Genomic DNA, 21,628 nt, shown 5'->3' with positions numbered 1-21,628 from the left:
ACAAAGTGGGGGAAGTAGCAATACTCAGCTTATATGGCAAATGAGTTAGCTCAGAGACCAGTATAAATTAGACATTCAGTAAATACTTCTCCCTCTCTTTCTTCTTAGCATGCCTGAAATTAGCACCCAGGATCTTTCTTTTTTTTAAAAAAAATATTTTGTTGCAGTGTTGTTGTTGTTTTTTAATAAATTTATTTATTTTATTTTTGGCTGCGTTGAGTCTTCGTTGCTGCACGCGGGCTTTCTCTAGTTGCAGTGTGCGGGCTTCTCATTGCGGTGGCTTCTCTTGTTGCAGAGCATGGGCTCTAGGTGCACAGCTTCAGTAGTTGTGGCTCGCGCGTTCTAGAGTGCAGGCTCAGTAGTTGTGGCGCATGGTCTTAGTTGCTCTGCGGCATGTGGGATCTTCCCGGACCAGGGCGCAAACCCATGTCCCCTACATGGGCAGGCAGATTCTTAACCACTGTGCCACCAGTGAAGCCCAAACCCAGCATCTTTCTTAATCTAATCTTTCTATTACTGCAGCAGAGACCTGAAATACTTTCTAATCCCATAGTCTCACTTGAAAGGAAGGGAAAAACCCTTTCTGCTCCTAAACCACAGTTCTTATTACCTTCATTAACTAACTAATATCTATATAAATTATATAACCTTTTATGTGTTATATGCATTTCTATTAATCTATATCTTATGTAATATAAAATTATAGTTTATATTCATTATTTACCAGGCACTGTTCTAAGCACTTTATGAATGTTAATTCATTTCATACTTCCTAGCAGGGAAAGTGGAAATCAGCTTGGACTGAGAAAGTGCAAATCTGGCCAGCCACTTATCAGTAAAGTGGGTAAAGCCAGCTGCAGGGGAACCAGGAAACCATTCTCCTACAGCAATAGACACTGCAGTTGTAACAGGGCTGCCGATAAGGGATTTCTGAATACAACATTCCACATCTATCTTAATTTTGTAGTTTCCAAGGAAACAGGACTCTGGGTCAATGTTGCAGTGCAGACCTGATGTCAATCCCTTTAAACACAGCCCTGCTTTTCTGTGAGGCTATCGAAACACTGCTTCATTTAAATTCCACCCGAACGCCATCCTACTCCAAAGTTCTACAGTAACCTTATCTTATCCTCTGTTTGGTTCCTTTGCTGTGTGTCCTCCCTCACTGTCCTCCCTCACTGCAGTTGATAAATCTGACTTTGTCAGATTAAAGGCCTGTTCTGGGTCTTAGCTTGATTGGTTTGGGACACAACTTTTAGGCCTCAACTCCAAGAATGCCCACGAGAAACCTGGGTTGCATGTCACCCCAGTCCAGGGCTTCCCAAACTTGAGCTTGTATCAGAATCACCCGGAGAACTTGGTAAAGCACAGATTGCCGGCTCCCACCTGATTCAGTAGGTCCAGGTGGGAACCCTAGAAGTTGCATTTCTAGCAAATTGCCAGGTGATGCTGATGTTGCTGATTCCAAGGGCCCACACTTTGGAAACGTTGCCCTAACTAACCCGCATCATCTTCACATAATAGTATCGTAAGGATCAAGTGACAAGTGTATGAAGAACTCAATTCAGGATTTGGGATATAGTAAGTGCTCGATAAATGTAAGCTATTCCTGCAATTTTTTTGTTGTTGTTATGTGTATTTTTTAAATTGAAGTAAGTTAATTTACAATGTTGTGTTAGTTTCAGGTGTACAGCAAAGTGACTCAGTTATACATATATATACATACATATATTCTTTTTCAGACTCTTTTCTCTTATAGGTTATTACAAAATATTGAGTATAGTACTCTGTGCTATACAGTAGGTCTTTGTTGATTATCTATTTATTCCTGCTATTTTTAAATGAACTACTCATTCTCAAATAATCCACTCACCCACCCATTCTTCCTCTGAGAGCTCACAGTCTGGGGGCAGATAGACAACCAATTAATTACAACACAAGGCAGAATGAAATAAGCTCCTTGTGTAGATGTTAAAAGCATAACTTCAGAGTCATGTTGTCAATATGTCATTGTGTGTATTTCCCCCCACTGAGTATAGTTATCCTGACCATTTCACCATGTCATTATTAGAAAACCTTCCAAACCAGAAATATTAACTTAAGCTTATGCTGAATTTCTGTTTAACCATTCTATTGTTGGACGTTTATTTTCTTCCAAATGTTGCTAATATAAATAACTCCCCTATGAAGATCTTTGTATCTAAGCTGTTTGTCAGAATCACAGATGACTTTCAGAAAGAGGCCTAAAGTGAGGAAATAGTTGGGGCAAAGGGCATGAATTTTTAAAAATCTCCCACTAGCTATTGTCAAATCTCTTTCCATCTTGGAATTGAAAGGTTGCTGGTTAAAGCTTCTAGATGGCAACATCTGTGCTCCTTTCGTAAGCGTTCCATGATTCTAAAGCACCAGGCAAAGATTACGGGGGTCCCAGCAACAGATATATACGGTGAACAGTACATGTTCACCGTCACCCTTTGCCTTTCACTGCTTTTTGCTGAGACTAAATGAGTGTGTTGGCCTGGATTCTCCCAGCATCTTCTACCACTTTCTTCCTTGGTTAGAGGGCAGTCTTGGGCCAGTGTTTGCAGTGACATGAGGGCCTTATTTCAGCTTCCTTTACCCAGTCCCTAATGGTGCATGAATTGTTTTATGGGCTTTCAGTGAAGTGTGAAAGGATGGGAGGGAAACCATTTCCTGGTGACCTTTATTTAACCCAAGGCTTGGCTGAAACTGGAATAAACTGAGGCAGGTGATAATAGAGCATGAAATGGCTAAATCTATGGTCAGCCTTCATTTAAAGTAAATTGCTCTTCAAAGGAAGTAGCACCTTCACCACCATCCCCAAGGACCACCAGCCTTACCTGTGAATAGAGCATCCTTGTGGGCACTTGGCGCCACCTGTTCAGTCCTGCCCTTTCTTCTAAGGACTCATGTCAACCCCATGGGAGAAACTTCCAGTTACCCCCAGCCCACATTTGCTCTTTCCACTCTTGAGAGCTGTGCCGGGGTCTGAGCTCTTTGCATACCTCGTCTCAATCCTCACACCTATTGGTAGCCCATTTCACAGCTGAGAAAACTGAGGCTCGGAGCAGCGTGAGAACTTGCCCGAAGGAGAAAGCAGGAGAGCTGGAGTTGGAAGTCAGGTTGCCTGTGTCCTGAGGCTGGACTGGCTGTCCCATGTCAGTCCTGGAGAGTTGTCTGTGGACCACGTACCTTGCCCAGAGCCTTTTCCCACTGCCCATTGCTTACATCACGTTTAGAGCCCTTGTCCGTGCATCTGTCTTGTTTTATTATTATCATCTCCTAATCTGGATGCCTGACTTGCTATTCTCTGGGTAACCCTACCTCAGCACAGGGTGGGCACGACATGGGTACCCAGAGGTGCTTGGGGATGTCCTTCCTTTTCCTTCCTTCCTCCACCCCTCTATTCCCAGAAGGAATGATTTTGGTCAAGAAAATATATCCAGGAGGGGGAAATGTCTTCATTTCCACTTTTGTAGTTCAACTTTTTGTTTTAATTAATTAATTAATGAATTTGGGACTTCCCCCCGATGGTCCAGTGGTTAAGACTCCATAATTCCACTGCAGGGGGCGCAGGTTTGATCCCTGGTCGGGGAACTAAGGTCCCACATGCCATGCAATGTGGCCAAAAAAAAAAAAAATTAATTTGAAGTATAATTTATCTACAATGTCATGTTAGTTTCAGGTGTACAGCAAAGTGATTCAGTTATACATATATATGCATATATATATATATATATTTTTTCAGGTTCTTTTCTCTTATAGGTTACTACAAAATATTGAGTGTAGTTCTCTCAACTTTTTTTTAGAGAGAGACTCAACTTATCTAAATCATCCTTCCCCTAAACCCACTACGATCTTAAAGAAAGCAATAACGATTCTAGGTAGTTCAATGTCTAATATTCATAAACGTTGACTGAACAATTTCAGCTCCCACAGGAGACACCAGGAGATCCATGTAGCAGGCCCCATTCCCCCCCTACCCTTCTTGTTCCCTTCCTTGGGTATTTACTGTGTGGCCTCCCTGTGCTAGATACTGGCTGGAGACACAGTGGTGAAGTAGATGGCCCGGCTCTCTTGGCCATCCCCGTGGGTCAGGATGCAGACGCTTATGGTCAAGGATGGCCCAATCGGAGGTCTCTGTTCAGCATTTTCTCTTTTTCCAGCTTTATATAGTTATACTTGACAACTAAAATTGTAAGATAGTTGAAGTGTACATCATGATGATTTAATATACATGCCCATTGTGAAAGGATCCCCCCCATCTAGTTAATTAACACATCCATCACTATATATATATAAAATTTTTTTTGTGAGAACATTTAAGTTCTACTCTCAGCAAATTTCAATTATATAATACAGTCTTATCAACTATAGTCACAATGCTACACCTTAGATCCTCAGGCCTTATTCACCTTAGAGCTGAAAGTTTGTACCATTTTAGCAACCTTTCTTTCTTTCTTTCTTTCTTTTTTTTTTTGCGGTACGCGGGCCTCTCACTGTTGGGGCCTCTCCCGTTGCGGAGCACAGGCTCCGGATGCGCAGGCTCAGCGGCCATGGCTCACGGGCCCAGCTGCTCCACAGTTCGTGCCCCGGTCGTCCCGGACCGGGGCACGAACCCATGTCCCCTGCATCGTCAGGCGGACTCTCAACCACTGCACCACCAGGGAAGCCCCTAGCAACCTTTCTTTACTTCCCTCACCTCCCGGCCCCTGGCAACCACTTTTCTATTCTCTGTTTCTATGAGTTGGAGTTTTGTTTCGTTCTTTTTTTAGGATTCCACATATAAGTGATACCATGCAGTATCTGTCTTTCTCTCTCTGGCTTAGTTTCACTTAGCATAAAACCCTCAAGGTCCATCCATGTTGTCACAAATGACGGGATTTCCTTCTTCCACATGGCTGAATAATATTCCATGGTAATATATATACCACATCTTTACCTATTCATCTGATGATAGACACTTGTGTTGTTTCCATATCTTGGCTGTTACGAATAATGCTGCAATGAACAAGGGACTGCAGATATCTCTTTGAAATCTTGTTTACAGTTCCTTTGAATTTATACCCAGAAGTGGAATTGCTGGATCTTATGGTAGCTCTATTTTTAATGTTTTGAGACACCTCCATACTGTTTTCCATAGTGGCTGCACCTGTTTACATTCCCACCAACAGTACAAAAGCGTTCCCTTTCCTCCATATCCTGGCCAGTACTTGTTATCTCTTATCTTTTGTTGTTGTTTTTAAAAAATATTTATTTATTTATTTGGCTGCACTGGGTCTTAGTTGCACCATGCGGGATCTAGTTCCCTGACCAGGGATCGAACCCGGGCCCCCTGCACTGGGACCTCAGAGTCTTAACCATTGGAGTCCCTCTTGTCTTTCGATAATAGCCATTCTGATAGGTGTGAAGTGATACCTCATTGTGGGTTTGATTTGCATTTCCCTGATGATGTCATGCTGAACACATTTTGGTGTACATTTTGGCCATTTGTATGCCTTGTTTGGAAAAATGTCTACTCAGGGCCTCTGCCCATTTAAAAAAATTATTTTATTGAAGTAAGGTTGATTTACAATGTTGTGTTAATTTCTGTTGTATAGCAAAGTGATTTAGTTATACCCACACATATATATATATATATACATTCTTTTTCATATTCTTTTCCATTATGGTTTATCACAGGATATTGAATATAGTTCTCTATGCTACACAGTAGGACCTTGTTGTTTATCCGTTCTATATATAATAGTTTGTATCTGCTAAACTCCCAATCCAACCCTCCCCCATCCCCCTCTCCCCCTTGGCAACCACAAGTCTGTTCTCTATGTCTATGAGTCTACTTCTGTTTTGTGGGTAAGTTCATTTGTGTCATATTTTAGATTCCACATATAAGTGATATCATACTGTATTTGTCTCTCTCTGTCTGACTTACTTCACTTAGTATGATAATCTGTAGGTCCATCCAGGTTGCTGAAAATTCTGCCCAGTTTTTAATCGGATTGTATTTTTTTTTTTGCTATTGAGTTGCATCAGTTCTTTATATATTTTAAATGCAATCCCTTATCAGATACATGATTTGCAAATATTTCCTTCTGTTCCATTGGTTGCCTTTTCATTTTGTTGATGGTTTCCTTTGCTGTGCAGAAGCTTTTTATTCTGATGTAGTCTCACTTGTTTATTTTTGCTTTTGTGGCCTTTGTTTTTGGTGTCAAATCCAAAAAATCATTCCCATGACTGACATCAAGGAGCTTACCCGCCATGTTTACTTGTAGGCAATGTATTCTCTCTTTTTAAAAAAACTTTTATACTAATTATTATTATTATTTTCTATTTATTTATTTTTGGCTGCTTTGGGTCTTCGTTGCTGCACGCAGGCTTTCTCTAGTTGTGGCGAGCGGGGGCTGCTGTTCGGTGCAGTGTGCAGCCTTCTTGTTGCCCAGGCTTCTCTTGTTGCAGAGCACAGGCTCTAGGCGTGCAGGTTTCGGTCGTTATGGCTCACGGGCTTAGCTGCTCCACGACATGTGGGATCTCCCGGACCAGGGATTGAACCTGTGTCCCCTGCATTGGCAGGCGGATTCTTAACCACTGGGCCACCAGGGAAGTCCTGGCAACGTGTTTTCTATAAGACAAATATTACAGAGATCCAGGACCTGAATTTTCTTCTGCTCTCAGAATGGAATGGCAGGAACCGTGGCCAATGTGTGATTTATTCTTTGGCAGTCCCCCAAGGATGCCCCTGCCCCTCTCCAGCGAGCACCTGCTGGCCCCGTGCAGGCTGTGTCCTGTGGAAGGCCGGTGCTGACTTTAGCTAGGCTCACACTGGCCTCCCATGGAAAACTGCTGTTCTGTGCATTGGGCTGATGTTTTCTATCACTAAAATTGAACCGTGATGGTGTTTTTTCAAATCATAGACAAATAAAATGAATATTTTTGGTCTAAGTGTTTCCATACCTACTGCCTTTGGTCCACACCATCATTGAGTAGGTGATGGTGTCTGAGTTTGCCCCGAATTAAGCTTCATCCACTGATATTTCATAACGTCTCTGCAAAGTCACTTGAACCCTTTTGGGAAGTGCTGGCCTGGAGCATCCCAGCCAGAAGCTGCCCTCGGGGGCTGCAGGCTCGGTGCTGGTTCCCACGCTCCCTGCGTCTTTGGCCCCGTTAGGTGCATACTCTCCCCACCCTCACCCCTGTGCTCCAGGCATGCTGACCTTCTCCCAGGCCTGGGACAAACCTCAGTTCTGCAGCTCTGCGGGACCTCTGCTCCCAGCTCCTCTCTGCCTGGGGGTTGCCTGATCATATTTTCCATCTCCCACTCCATCATCACTCTTTCTGGAGGTCTCCCCTGTCCCACCCCTGCACACCCCAGACTGGGTCACCGTATAGCTCAGTTCTCATCATGGCTGTATCTTAATATGCATTTATGGGGTCATTTGATTCTTGTCTGTCTTCTCCACCAGAATGTGAATCTTCCAAGAGCAGAGAGTGGGAACCGTGTGTGTGTGTGTGTGTGTGTGTGTGTGTGTGTGTGTGTAAGAGAGAATACATGTATTTGTGCACACATGTGTGTTACCTTACTGTAATTTCCATGGTCCTCACTATAGTGTTTGCACATGTCAAGCACTCAGTAAATATGTGTTGAGTGGATGAGTGTGTGGTGCTGTGTATTTCTTTAGAATCCTTCCAGTAATAGTGACTTCATTTTGTCATCAGAGAAACCGAGGCCCAGAGATGTGACTTGCATTGGGCAAGTTCCTGCAGCCAGAAAGGGACCGAGCTGGGACTTGAAGTCAGACCTCTGACTCAGCCCAGTGCCCTTTCTACTACTCTCGGCTGCCAACTTCCCTCGAGGTTTGGAGAGTTAAACACAAGCAAAGCGTTCAGAGGAGATTTACCGCAAGGCAGAGTGTTTACTAGAGATGACCTCAACTCCGTGGCAGTGAAAGGGCCGAAAAGAGCTGAAAAGAAAATACCTTTCCAATGAATGAGCTGGGCCGGCCGGGCCCCAGCTGACTCATGAAAAAGGTTTCACTATATAAGGATTTCACTGCTCCCCCCCAGCCCCCCGCCCTGGGTGTGCCTTTTGCCCTGAGTCCAGGTCTGGGAGGGGGCAGGCTGTCGGACTCCCAGCTTGAAGTCCCAACTCTGCCAGCCGTGCTTCCAGGGGCCCTTCCCTCCCCTGCTAGAGTGTGTTTTCTCCTCCATCTGGAACCTGTCTCTCCGGCCTTGTGTATAAACAGGCTTGTGTTAATAGCACCCACCTAAGTTTCGGTGGGTCTGGCTGCCAACTGCTCCTCGGGCATCTGGCCCCCGGAAAACCTTACTGGTTGGGTCTGGGAGTCCAAGGGTAGGTACCTCCTGGGTCTCCAGTGCTCACGAAACCTCGCTACATTCATCGCCAGCCCCTGTTCGTTTGTCCTTTCTTTTGTTTGTCCCCCTCATCCCTCCATGTCTTTGTCCTTGAAGTCACTAAGGGGGCCTGACCTCAGTGGCCAGTACCATCTGTAGGAATATGGAGATTCATGCCAAGAGCTGTTTTCCAAAACTCCCCTGCTCCCCACTCGGTCCATGGTCCTGTGTTTCTGCAGAAGGTGAGCAAAGGCTGCTCTTACCACTCCGCTCACACCTTGGTCCTTGCAGACAACACTCCTGCCCCCTGCCTGGGAACCTCCTCACAGGGGACGTACACGGTGCCGCTGCCTGATCCCATGCTCCCTCCTCTTCGAAATGACATTTCTGACCACGAGCCATCCATACAGATCAATGCCCCTGCCCTGCCTGCTCTCACTGGCCAACCCAACAGACATTCCTGAGCTGTGTGTTGATTCTCGGCAGTGAGGACTGTGACCATCCCCCACCACTTCCGTGCACACCTGATACTTCTCATGATCACCTGGGAATTATCACCCACCCGTTTTAGAGATGGAGAAGCTGAGGCTCAGAATGGTGAGAAATCTGCCCAAATCTCACCACCGAGAGGGATGGGGACGGCATGGGAGCGGGCCTCTCACATCCCACTCTCCTGTGTTCATCAACTGGGCATGATGCCGTCCTCTGACCTGCCTGCTGCAGAGACACACATCCAGGATCAGACAGAGAGCAACTTGCAAGGAGAGCCTTAGGCATACAGGAGGGAGATCCCAGGAATTGCCGGCACCTGCCAGCAACTGACGGAAATAGTTGGGGGGTGACATCACACATCGGCAGCATATTGATTGCCATGATAGGCAGGTGTTTGTGTTCTGTCAGAAGTGGATAATGATTAAGCCACTAGAAAGGGGAAGGAAGTGTGGATTTTGACCCCAGGCCACAAGCTCTCAGAGGTGGGGGAGAGGACAGGTGGGAGCTGGAGCAGTGAACCAGCCAGCCCCCCACTCAGCCAGTGTCCGCCGCCCTGCTCCGCTGGACCAGGAACAGGCTGTGTCACTGGCGTCAGGTAAACAGAGCTGGGTTCCATCCCACTGCTGCCATTTCCTGGCTGTGGGCCTCGGCCAAGTCCCTTCCTCTGCCTGAGTCTCGTATTCTCATCTGTAAAATGAGCCTGTCAACCCCCTACTTCATAAGGGGGTTGGGAAGATCGCATGAGATAAGCCAGGTAAAGGGCTCTGCATGGGGTGGATACTCGATAAAGGTAGATTTCCCATCTCTTTCCACCACATGGAACACCAGCGCTAGATGAACCCTAGGTTTGAACCCCACCTCCATCACTTCCTGGCTGTTCAGGCTGGAGAAAGTAATTTCCCCTCCCTGAACCCCACTCCGTCTGCAGGCATGGGGATGATGAGGGCTACACAGTGGGGTTTGGAGCAAGGGTCCAATATTGTAATGCTAGCTGACGTTAACCAAGCTCTTAGCAAAGTGCCAGGGGTCTGGATTGGGGTCTGAGGTTCTGCACTTCCAACAAGCTCTGGGTGGTACTGATGCTGCTGACCCAGGGACCACACTGTGAGCAGTGAGGTGACAGATGAAAGTCAATGGGATCATGGGACTGGGGAGAGGGAGTGGGTGAAGCGTGGGCACCTGCTGGGAGACTTTTTAGTGGGCTGTTGCTTCCAGGACGCCACTGTTTTGAGAACTCAAGATGATCTGGTAATTAACTAAATATATTATTGCTGGGAGGTGGGGAATCAGTTCTTGGCCCCTGGGTGCCCTAGTGCAGGGAGGAGCCTGACAAGTACCTGTTATAACCCAAACCGTAAGAACTCTGGTTGCCCAAGCACGGGCCCCCAGGGGTTCCGGGACAGAACCCTCATCCAGGCTAGGGGTCAGGCAGGCTGACTGCAGGTGAGGGCCCTCAAGCTGGGTGTCCAAGATGGGGAGGACTCAGCCAGGTGGAGGAGGGGGAGGGTAGTGTCCGGGGGAGCAGAGTGCCCAGACTTGGGGGGCAGGGAGAGCTGGGGTCACAGCTCCGTCATTGACACTCTGTGTCACTGTCATGCTGTGTGACCTCATCAAGGGACATCCCCTCTCTGGGCCTCAGCTTCCTCTTGTCCGGTGGAGGTGATGCTTCCTATCTCTAGCGCTTTGGGGAGGGAGAAGGTAAGAAGAGGCAGCATCGGGCCATGTCTGGCTTCCAGCAGCTGGTCAACCACTGTGACATCCTTTACCTGTTAACACAGAAATACACCGTCTGAGCATAGGGGTCCTGATCTCCCAGGGGCCTCCTTGGGTGGGGAGCCCCTGCCCTTTTGTGCTCCACACGGCTCCCCCCATCCCAACAACCAGGCTCTCAGGCGAGGACGGGGAGAGTGCCAGTGTCCTAGGGAGACTGGTTTTGTCAGAGTCTCAGACCTTAAACCCCTCATCACTGCCTGGCAAGAAACCAGAGACCTGGCTGAGATAACAGGGCTGTTATCGTGGTAAACAGACCCCTCCTGGGATAAAGAGGGGAGAATAGAACAGCCTGTTTGTCCTCCCCTGGCTTGTCACCCAGTAGCATCCGACCTCCCAGATGGCTTGACTCAGCTGCAGTGACCCAGGGCTGACCTGACTTCAGAGCTGCCCCTCCGTGCCCACCCTCCTCCAGCCCACTTCTCACCCCCATCCCAACTGGCTTGTCTACGTGTTTCCTTCTGCCTCTCAAGTTTATCTATTTCCCCAGAAGCACAGCACAGTGTGGTAGAAAAGGGCTTGGGAATTGGCATTGGATCTGGGCTGGAATCTCGGGGATCCAGTTCTTTGGGTGGGTTGCTTATGCCTAAGGTGACCAAATGTCCCAGTTTGCCTGGGACTGAGGGGCTCCTGAGACATGGGACTTTCAGTTGTAAAACAGGGAGGGTTCCAGGAAAATTGGAGTTGGTCAGCCTTTTTACCTCTCTGAGCCTCAGTTTGCTCCATTTGCTTGTAACACGAGGATAATTATCTCCGTTGGGATTAAACGGGATAATGCGAGGAAGGATGTAGCACAGGGCGAGTTGTCGATGATGGCTTCAGTGACTTCTCTGCCTGGAGGAAATCACAGGGCTTCGACCTTGAGTTTCTCACCTCCCTGATTCCCATGACCTTTTCAAATTGACACAGAAGCAGATCTGGGGTAGGGTCTGCATTTAAGAAATCATTAAACCTGTATGTAGTGGTTCTGCTCAAAATGCCTTTTGATGGACAAGGCTAAAGCAATGAACGCAGGCGGCTTAGTAAAGAAGTAAAGGGAGACAGACTGGAAACCATTCATCTCAGGTTTTGGTATAATGTCCCCTTTCGCCTAGATTTTTCCCCTTTCACCTATTATTTCTGTCTAGGCTACATGCAGAAATGCTACTCTTCAAGGACCATTAACTTCCTGACTTCGTGTAACGAGATTCACACCCCATATCTATTGTCTCGTGTTTTAACTGTCAGGGTTTGTGGCTTGAGTGTGCCTGGTGCTTGGATGCACCTGGTCTTCCTTCAGGATAGAGTAGATTGTTGCTAGGTTTCCGTAATTTTTCCTTGAGTGCTCATTAGCTTACAGCAGTCTCCCAGACTCGCTCAAAATTCCATCTCTGTCTTTAATTCCCTAGTGAGACTCCTAAACTAACTAATTATCCTACTCTATCCCTATCATTAGGAACCAAGATTTTGGCACCTTCTTAAGCACCAACTAAAATTTGGAAAATAGTGCAGTGGAAAGCGACTAAAACACCTTATAGATAGAGCAGTTGGTTGATGTCTGCAAAGCAGGCTGGGCAAGGTCTCATAACGCCAGGCCACGGGATATTTGTTTACTCCCTCCTCTGTTTAACTGTTCATTTATTTCTTCCTTCCTTCCTCCCTTTGTTCACTCATTCTTTCACTGAGTGATTCACATAGTGATTTTTTTTAACACCTTTATTGGAGTATAATTGCTTTACAATGGTGTGTTAGTTTCTGCTTTATAACAAAGTGAATCAGTTATACATATACATATGTCCCCATATCTCTTCCCTCTTGCGTCTCCCTCCACATAGTGATTGATAGCCTGGATTCTGAAGCCGATTTACCTGGGTTCAAATCCCAGCTCTGTTAATTATTATGTGACCTCAGCAAGTTACTGGACTTCTCCGTGCCTCTGTCTCCTCATCTGTAAAATGGACACAACAGAAGTACCCACCTCGTGGGGTGGTTTTCATGTTAAATTTCTTAAACTAGCTCCTAGCATTGACAAAGTGCAACACACATGTTTGCTATTACTGTTTATTCTTTCACCATTTACTAAGAGATAATTCTGAGGCAGGCATTGGGCTGGGCAACCACCAGGGATTCAGATCAGGAGGACAATCCCCAACCTTGAGGAGGTCACAAAGAGATAAACCGGCAATTACGAAGTCACGTGGTTAGTGTTGCCGTGTTGTGTAGGTTAGCACAGGGCACTATGGGAACAAAGAGGAGAGGCACCCAGCCTGGGTGGGACGGGCTCAAGAGCCGGTGTGTGCCCAGGAAGGCTTCCTGGCGGAAATGTCACCTGATCTGCGTCTTCAGATACAAGTACATATTAGCCAGGAGGTGAAGAGGGTAGGGTGATGGGAACCCCTGGCAGAGGAAATGGCTTGTGCAAAGGCTTGGAGGGGAGAATATGGATGTTTAGGGAACAGATGTGGTTTGCTGTGGCTCGCAGGGGTGTGGGTAGGTGGTCGAAGAAGCCAGAAGAGCAGCAAAGCCTTAACTACGCTGAACATTCCAGGACTGCTAAAAAGTTAATATTTTATCAGCTAGGCCAGTGTCCCCAAATTTTAGGATCATGCTCGAAATAAACACACACACAAAAATCTCCATTATGTGGAGACTTACTTATGAATAAATTGTATACATGTCCTGCCACACACATATATCATGTACATTATAAGACACACAAAAATACAAGCATTTAATTGGATTGTTTGTTTTTTTGCTATTGAATTGTATGAGTTCTTTATATATTTTGGATATCAGCCTCTTATCAGATATATGATTTGCAGATATTTTCTCCCATTTGGTAGATGGCCTTTTCATTTTGTGGACGGTTTCATCTGCTAAGCAAAAGCTTTTTACTTTGACGTAGCCCCACGTGTCTATTTTTGCTTTTGTGGCCTTTGCTTTTGGTGCCAAATCATCACCAAGACCAGCGTCAAAAAAGCTTTCTGCCTATGTTTTCTTCTAGGGGTTTTATGGCTTTAGGTCTTACGTTCAATTCTTTCTTTTTGTCTTGTGAGTAATTGTTTAGTATAATTGAATGATTATAATATTTTGGAAAGAATTGCCTGCAAAGATCACTTTTTAAGGTACCTAATTAAAAAAAAATCTAAGGCAACCATGAAAATCATGTAATAAAACTCATAAAGTTAAAACCAGAACTTCAAATCATTCACCCTACGTTTGGGTCTTTAATATACTTTGAGTTAATTTTTGTGTAAGACAGTGGCCCTGTTTCTTTCTTTTGCATGTGGCTGTCCAGCTTCCTCAACAGAAATACAAAGAATACATATAAATAGAAATCCTGGTACTTTCTCTCCCTCGCACCAATGGCTGCTCTTGTGTATCTCCTGAAATGCATCTCCCTTACCCCACTTTGAAGCTCACTACTCTACCCTACGGGATGCATCAAAAGATGGCCCATGGAAGAGGGTGGATGTTTACATTTAAAAGGCCATTTTGACATGGATACATTCTGGAATCCCTGAAGTCATTAAAATGAAGATAAAGTTGTATATTACTAACATTGAAACGTGCTACTATATTAAGCTAATATATTGCAGGGTGACAATTGCAGGGTGCAGGATCTCTAGTGCTAAAACTGGGACTGTCCCGAGCAAACCGGATTACCCTAGGAGCATGTCTAGAACAATCCTATCTTGTAAAGAATATAAATGAACGTTCAGAAAAGAGTTGGAAGGCTGTTCATCCAAAGTATTAACAGTGGGTGGTAGTGGTGGGTTGATGGGAAATTACAATTAGCCTTTACTTCTTTTTATTAAGTAATGTATTTTGGTTTTTGCTTACCTGTATTAGATATTTTCTGTGAATTATTATATTTTCTGTGAATTATTATGTGAATTTTAAAACGTGAAACACATGAAAGTTAAGACTGCTTTAGCAAGCAGGGCATAGCACAGAGGGAGGTAGAATAAGGCAGAAGGCCTGGGGCAAGTTAGAGACAGAGAATAAGGTGAGAAGTGAGAAGGGGCTTGGACTTGGCAGTGGTGATGAGGAAGGGAAGAAAAGAGGGTTCAAGTGATTAATGAGAGAAAAAGACTCAGTAGGACTCTGTGACTACTAAACTGTGGGGACTGAAAGAAAGGCAGGAGTTTCGACTACCTGCAAGTTTCTGAGTGGTACCATTGACTAAGATGGATAATTCAGGAGAAATAGAAGTTTTGAGATGAAGGGATGAAGATGGGAGCTCTAGGGGGCTGGTATTACACTGTTGGCTTGATTTTGGACATACTGATGTGTCTATGGGACACCCAGGAGGAAGTGTAAGAGTGGAATTTATCACAGGAGCTCAGGGAACTAGCTATTTACTGGCCAGTTTCCTGACTCGAGTCACTCTTACCAGCACCCTCCCTTTGAAAAGTCATCCAGACCTTCAACAACATGCTCTACCGGCCTAGAAGTCCCTTCTGACTCATGACCTGGTTTGAAAGGAGTTAGGTTTTAAGACGCACTGCAGTAATCCACAGCTATCACTTGTAAGCGGCCAAAGATAACTCATTTGCATTATGTGGAAAGTTTCTTGTCTCTATCTTTTAGCAAAAAAAACCCCAAAAACAAAACAAAAAAACCAAACAAAACTTGTGTACCCCTTTATCTTCCTTTTTCCCCTCCAGCATCAGTGCAGTGATTGCATCTCTTTTAAATGTATTGAGACTTACTGTATGACCCAGTATTTGGTGTATCTTGGTGTGCCCTTGAAGATAATGTGTACTCCGCTCTTGGGTGGAGTGTTGTACAAATGTCCATTAGGTCAAGCTGGTTGACAGCGTTGCTCAAGTCTTCTATATCCTTGCTGACTTTCTGTCTGCTTGTTCTATCAGTGATGAGGGTGTTGAAATTTCCAGCTCTCGTTGTGGATTTTTCTTTCTCCTTTCAGTTTTTGTTTCATGTATTTTCGAACCTCTGTTATTAAGTACATATATATTTAGGAGTAATATATCCTCTTGATTCATTGATCAATTTCTCATTCATTAATATCTCTCTTAATCTCTGGTAAAATCCCTTGTACTGGAGGCCTACTTTGTCTGAGTTTAGACAATTTACATTTAATGTAATTATCGATATAGTTGAGTTTAAATCTACTGTCCTGCTATGTGCTTTCTATTTGACCCATCTCTTCTTTGTTCCTTTGTTTCCCCTTGCTTGGCTTCTTTTGGATTATATATATTTTTATAATCTCATTTTATTTTCACTCTTTCTTTTCTTTTCTTTTCTTTTTTTTTTGGCTGCTCAGCTTGTGGGATCTCAGTTCCCTGACCAGGGATTGAACCTGGGCCATGGCAGTGAAAGCCCAGAATCCTAACCACTAGGCCACCAGGGAAAACCCTATTTTCTATTTTAATGCTTGCTTTAGGGTTAATTATATGCATCTTTAACGTATCACATAATATTTGCATACTTTACATATTTATTAGTCAGGGTTCAACCAGAGAAACAGAACCACTGGGAATGATATATAATAAGGGATTTATTATAGGAATTTGACCTTATGCAATTATATGGAGCTGGCTAAACAGTCTCTAAAATGCTATTTTCTTTGTGTCTGGTTCTGGTATATTACTGGCAGTGAAGGGAGAGAAGTTTGGGAAGGGGAGATGGATTCAAAGTGGGGGAAGCGTGGAAGAGAACAGGAACAAACCAGCACCCACATGTCATCTCTCACTCCTTCCAAGATGCCATCTTCAGTGATGTGACTGACCTAGACGAGAAACTCATCATGAAGCTGAAACACCTGGGCCAGGGATCAGAGAAACTGCTGGATGATCCAGCAGGGGCCTGAGGGGCTGTGGGCTCAGCTGCTGCCTCATGATGACAAGGTGACCCAGCCGTTAAGTGACAGTGTATGCGAGCTGCACCTGGTGTCCCTATGCCAACTTTTTGAGTAACAAAACAAAACAAAACAGAAAGCAAGTGGCTACCGCTTTACTGTACCTTTTGCAGATGTTGTATAAAATGTCTCTAGTGACCTACGCTAACTTGGAACTATACAGGGAAAGATATTCTGGGAAATATAGTTCCAGCTTAGCTGAGTGGGCGCAATATAAATCCACTTTAACAGAGAGTGTAAGAAACTTTATAACAGTATATTTCCATTGCCCATTCTGTCCTTTGTGTGTTAGTGTTACCACACGTTTCGCTTTTACATATATTGTAAACAGTAATACAGTAATAAAAACAGGAATATTACTCTTGCTTATCTTTTAAAGAAATCAACAAATGAGGGAAGAAAGGACCTTCCTATTTTCTCACATGTTTATCATCTCTGGTGCTCTTTATTCCTTTGTTTAGTTCAAATTTCCATCCAGTATAATGTCCTGTCCCCCCAAGAACTTCCTTTACTATTTCTTGTAGTGCAGGTCTGCTGGTGATAAATTCTCTCAGCTTTTGTTCTTCTTTTCTGAAGAAGTTTTTATTTCTCTTTCATTGTTTAAAGGGTATTGTTGCTGGCCATAGAATTTTAGGTTGACAGTTTTTTGTTTTTTGTTTTTCCTTTCAGTGCTTTCGAGAGGTTCCATTGTCTCCTGCTTGCATAGTTTCTGATGAGAATTCTTATCAGTTTTTCTCTGTATGTGACATGTCTTTTTTCTCTGCTTACTTTTAAGGTTGTCTTATCACTGGTTTTCAGCAACTTGATTATGATGCATCTTGGCGTGGGGTTTTTATGTTTATCCTGATTGGGTTTTGTGGAGATTCTTGAATCTGTGGGTTTATAGTTTTTCTCAAATTTAGAAAATTTCCAGCCATTATTTCTTCAAATATATTTTATGTTTCTTCCTTCCTTCCTTCCTTTCCTTCTTTCTTCCTTCCTTTCTTTCTTTCTTCCTTTCTTTCTTCCTCTCTCTCTCCCCTCCTTCTTGGACTTCAACTACACATCTGTTAGACCATTTGATGTCGTATCACAGATGTCTAAGCTCTGTTCATTTTTTCCCATCTTTTTTTGTCCCTGTGCTTCAGTTTAGGTACATTATATTGCTATATTGACCTTTTGGGTCAATTATCTTTTCTTCTGCGGTGTCTAATCTGCAGTAAATCTCATTCATACACTTTTCATTTTAGATAGTATATTGTTCATCTCTAGATGTTCTACTTGATTCTTTTTTATATCTTCCATTTCTCTACTCATTATGATTCTATTTTTCTTTAAATACTTGTAGTTATAGTAACACTTTAACATCTTTGTACCTAGTTCCATCATCTCTGTCATTCCTGGGTCCATTTTTATTGATTGACTTCTCTTCTGGTTAGGGGTCACAGTTTCCTGCTTTGGGGCATATCTAGCGGTTTCTGACTGGATGCTGGACATTATGGATGTTATATAGTTGAGTGTCTCAATTTTGTCGTCTTAAAGAATGTTGGGCTTTGCTGTAACATGCAGCTTGGTTTCTTGCACACCATCTTTATCCCTTTGAAGCCTGTTTTCAGACTTTGCTATGTCTGGTCTGGACTAGCCTTCACTCTAGGGATCGCTCAGCCTACGGCTATGACACGACTTCTACAAAGTTTCCACTGAATGTTTGAGGTTCTTACGGAGTTTTCACTACTCTGGCTGGTTGCAACTCAAACGTCTCCTGACTTGTGTGAGTTCTGGGAATTGTTCTGCTTGAAGCTTTCATTTTTTAGTTTTGCCCTGTCTCAGGGAATTTTACCCTCGTACTCAGAAACAACTCCAGAAGGTCCCATGCAGACTTATGGAGCTCATTTTCTGCACAATTTCCTCCTTTCTGGAACTTTGCCATACAACTCTAGCTGTGTCCCTGGACGCCAGTCTCCAGATGCTCAGTTCAGCAAGATTCCTATACTCTGCTTGGGATCCCTCTCCTTGGACCATGGTCTGGAATGTGACTCCAGGCAGAAAACCAGGACAGTCAGCACTCCCACCCCACCCCCGACCCCTTCATATGTTTCTCTTCTCTTAGTGATCACATCCCGTCATGCTTGTTTTTCGTCGTATTTTGAAATACAGTTGTTTCATGTATTTTGTCCAGTTTTCTAGTTGTTTAGGGTAGGGTGGGAAGGTAAGTCTAATCCTTGTTATTGCAACGCAAGCAGAAGCAGAAGTCAGGAACCGATATAAAGAAAATCTCTCTAATGGCTCAGTTTACTTTTTTGTTTTTGTTTTTATTTCTTTTTTGCGGTACGCGGGCCTCTCACTGTTGTGGCCTCTCCCGTTGCGGAGCACAGGCTCCGGACGCGCAGCCTCAGCGGCCACGGCTCACGGGCCCAGCCGCTCCGCGGCATGTGGGATCTTCCCGGACGGGGGCACGAACCCGTGTCCCCTGCATCGGCAGGCGGACTCTCAACCACTGCGCCACCAGGGAAGCCCTCTAATGGCTCAGTTTAAATGCTACCCCTCTCTCATGAAGCCTTTCTTAATTTGTGTCTCTTCTGTGTTCATTGCCATCACACTCTGCCTTGACTTATAATTACCTACATATGTGACTGTCTCAGTGGATTATGAGGGCCTCAAAGGTGGGCACAGAGTCTTTGTGTCTGAGTAACTTCTCTGACCCTAGCATGTGATGGGCCCTTGGGAAGCGAGGCAGGATTACCTTGTGTAGCTTGACAGTGAACTGAAGTGACCCCGATGAGGCAATGGGCATCCCAGTCTGAAACCCAGGAAGGCTGGCTCCCTCCCCTGTGTGATCACCACTAGGTGTACTCCCAGGTATCATTAGGTGCACAATTCTCCCTTATTAGGCAGGGGATTGAGGGATTGGTGACAAGAATCCAAGCCTGCCCAGACTTGCCAAACACATCATCCTGACCTTAGAGCTCACAAAGCCTCAGATCTTGACACAACAGAGGGGCTTGACCACGGGTGCTCTGACAGAGTGATGATTCCCCAGAGTGAGGCTAGGCCCATCCAAGGGGCAGGTCCCTGGGCCGAGTGTCCAGGACCTCAGGGGGCTGCTGTTCTTACCCACATTCCCTGGGAGTGGAGCAAGGATGGGAAGTGGAGATGTCTGTGTCCCAGCCCTGCTTCTGTGACCGTGATCAGCTCAGTTCCCCCACCTGCATGATGAAGCCTCAGACAGGAGGAACTTTTCCTGCTCTAAAGAGCTGGGTTTGGGCAGCTAATGGCTTGATCGTCCCGGAAGTCTCTGGTTCCCCGAGGTGGCGATTCTAGGCTTTTAATAATTGATGATTCTGGGACACTGGCTTTCTGTGGCTCTGTGATTAGAACAATTTGTAGCTCTCGAACAATCCACATTGCTGTGACTCTACCCTTCTGTGGTGTCGATTCTATGACACTCTGTCATGCAGCTCTGCAGCCCTGGCGCGTCCACGGCATTGACCTTCATCGGCAGCCACGGCCTTGGTGTGCTAGGACCCAGCTGTCTGTCTGTTCGAGGACTTAAACCTGCTCCTCGTTCATTGTTCCCAGAGCCAATAACTCCGGGTGATTCACTTAGAGGAGCCAGAGAGAAACAGAGGTGCAGGGAATGCCAGCCCGGCTGAGCTTGGATTGAAAGGGCTGAATTGTCTGCCTGAGAGAGGCTTTGTGGTTGGCTGTCTGGTGAGGGCCTGGCAGGGCCGGGCAACCCCACACCATGCCCATACCAAAGAGAGGTCTGCCCTCCCGGCCCATCATCCGGCATTCGGCTTCCCCAACGGTGAGCCTGTGTCCCAGCAGGAGGGGTGAGAAGGAGGGCAGGTGGGGGCCCACTGCTGATTCCTGGGGCTACCTGAGCCTGGGCTTGTGCCTGTCTGGCCAACCCTGGGTGAGACCCCTGTTTCTCTGCCTGGTTTCCAGCCTGACCCCATCTGGGGGGCTCCGTGCAGCTCGCAGAAGTCCTCCGGGCCTGATTATCTGACTGAGACCTCTGAGTACATCCCATGGAATGTCTGTTTCCACTTCATTTCCCTTTAAACGGGGATCTGGTTGCTGCTCCCCAACTTGTTGGCCTGTGGATTAGAGGCAAACCCTTGGCAGTCCTATAATCTCATCCCTGACCCGTGGCTGCCTTAAGGTCGGTTTCTAATACACAGGGACAGACCGGAGGAGAAGGGACAAGGGATTTGAAGTGACCCCCACTCTGCCACCTGTTCCTGGGTGACACCTCATGTCCCCTCTCTGTGCTGCAGCCTCTTTTTTTTTTTTTTTTACGTTTTCTCCCTGGAGCTGTCAAGGACAGCAGAGCACATCCTCTCCCAGTGAGAGCAGAAAGAATCTGCTCTTTATTTTATGTTTTTAAATATTTATTTATTGATTTGGCCGTGCCGGGTCTTAGTTGCGGCATGTGGGATCTTCCTTGCAGCATGCGGGATCTAGTTCCCTGACCAGGGATCGAACCCAGGCCCCCTGCGTTGCGAGCACGGAGTCTTAACCACTAGACCACCAGGGAAGTCCCGCTGCAGCCTCTTTAACCTGTAACATGGAAGCGTGGTGCCGCCCTCATGGTGGCCGTGGTTCTCACCACGTGAGCGTGTGTGTGCCAAGTGCTCTGGGGACTGAGGGTTGGTTACTGTTGTGCAAACAACAGGGTTGGTTCTCCAGGAGCCCGTGTGAGCCCGCTTCCGGCACCACACACGCCACACAGGAGTCTCCGGCCTCCAGGGAGAACGTTTGGCGGGTCCTGCCTCTCCTGGAGGGGGTCACACACGCACGTGGACACAGGAAAGGTTGATGTCCAGGAGATCACTGCCACTGCTGACTTGGCCCCCTGGCCTAGGCCATCCCCCGGCGATTCAGCGCTCCCAGGAGAATGCTGTCACCACACCGCACGTGGCGCCGGTCACGTGGAAGAGGAGGAAGCCACGTTCTCCTCTGCGCAGTTCCACCCCCCCCCCCGCCCCCCCGCGGCCACTGCCGCGGCAGCCGCTGCAGCTCCAACTCCTCCCAATAAGCAGGGCCACCGAAGCTCCGCCCCGTCAATTACATCCCATCCAACTCAGTTGTGTCATTTTTCTAACCAAGGAGGATCGGTCAGAAAGAAATCCCTCATTCAGGGATTTGAAG

General features: G+C 45.9%; 1 long non-coding RNA gene and 1 other non-coding gene across 2 annotated transcripts in view; one reads left to right on the top strand and one right to left on the bottom strand.

The window, feature by feature from the left end:
• The first annotated feature begins 9,353 nt into the window (after positions 1–9,353).
• LOC138414111 (uncharacterized) overlaps positions 9,354–21,628 on the top strand; it is a 34,900-nt gene continuing 22,625 nt past the window's right edge. The window contains exon 1 of the long non-coding RNA XR_011246520.1: positions 9,354–9,457. This is a non-coding gene — a long non-coding RNA (uncharacterized lncRNA). The remainder of the gene's footprint in view (positions 9,458–21,628) is intronic.
• TRNAA-CGC (transfer RNA alanine (anticodon CGC)) lies at positions 20,942–21,014 on the bottom strand. Its single transcript has one exon. It is a non-coding gene; the product is annotated as a tRNA-Ala (tRNA).

Source organism: Delphinus delphis, chromosome 1 (genome assembly GCF_949987515.2).
Source record: "Delphinus delphis chromosome 1, mDelDel1.2, whole genome shotgun sequence".
Classification (NCBI taxonomy): Eukaryota; Metazoa; Chordata; class Mammalia; order Artiodactyla; family Delphinidae; genus Delphinus; species Delphinus delphis.
The sequence above is the reverse complement of the archived record's forward strand: the minus strand, read 5'-3'. Positions and strand labels throughout refer to the sequence as shown.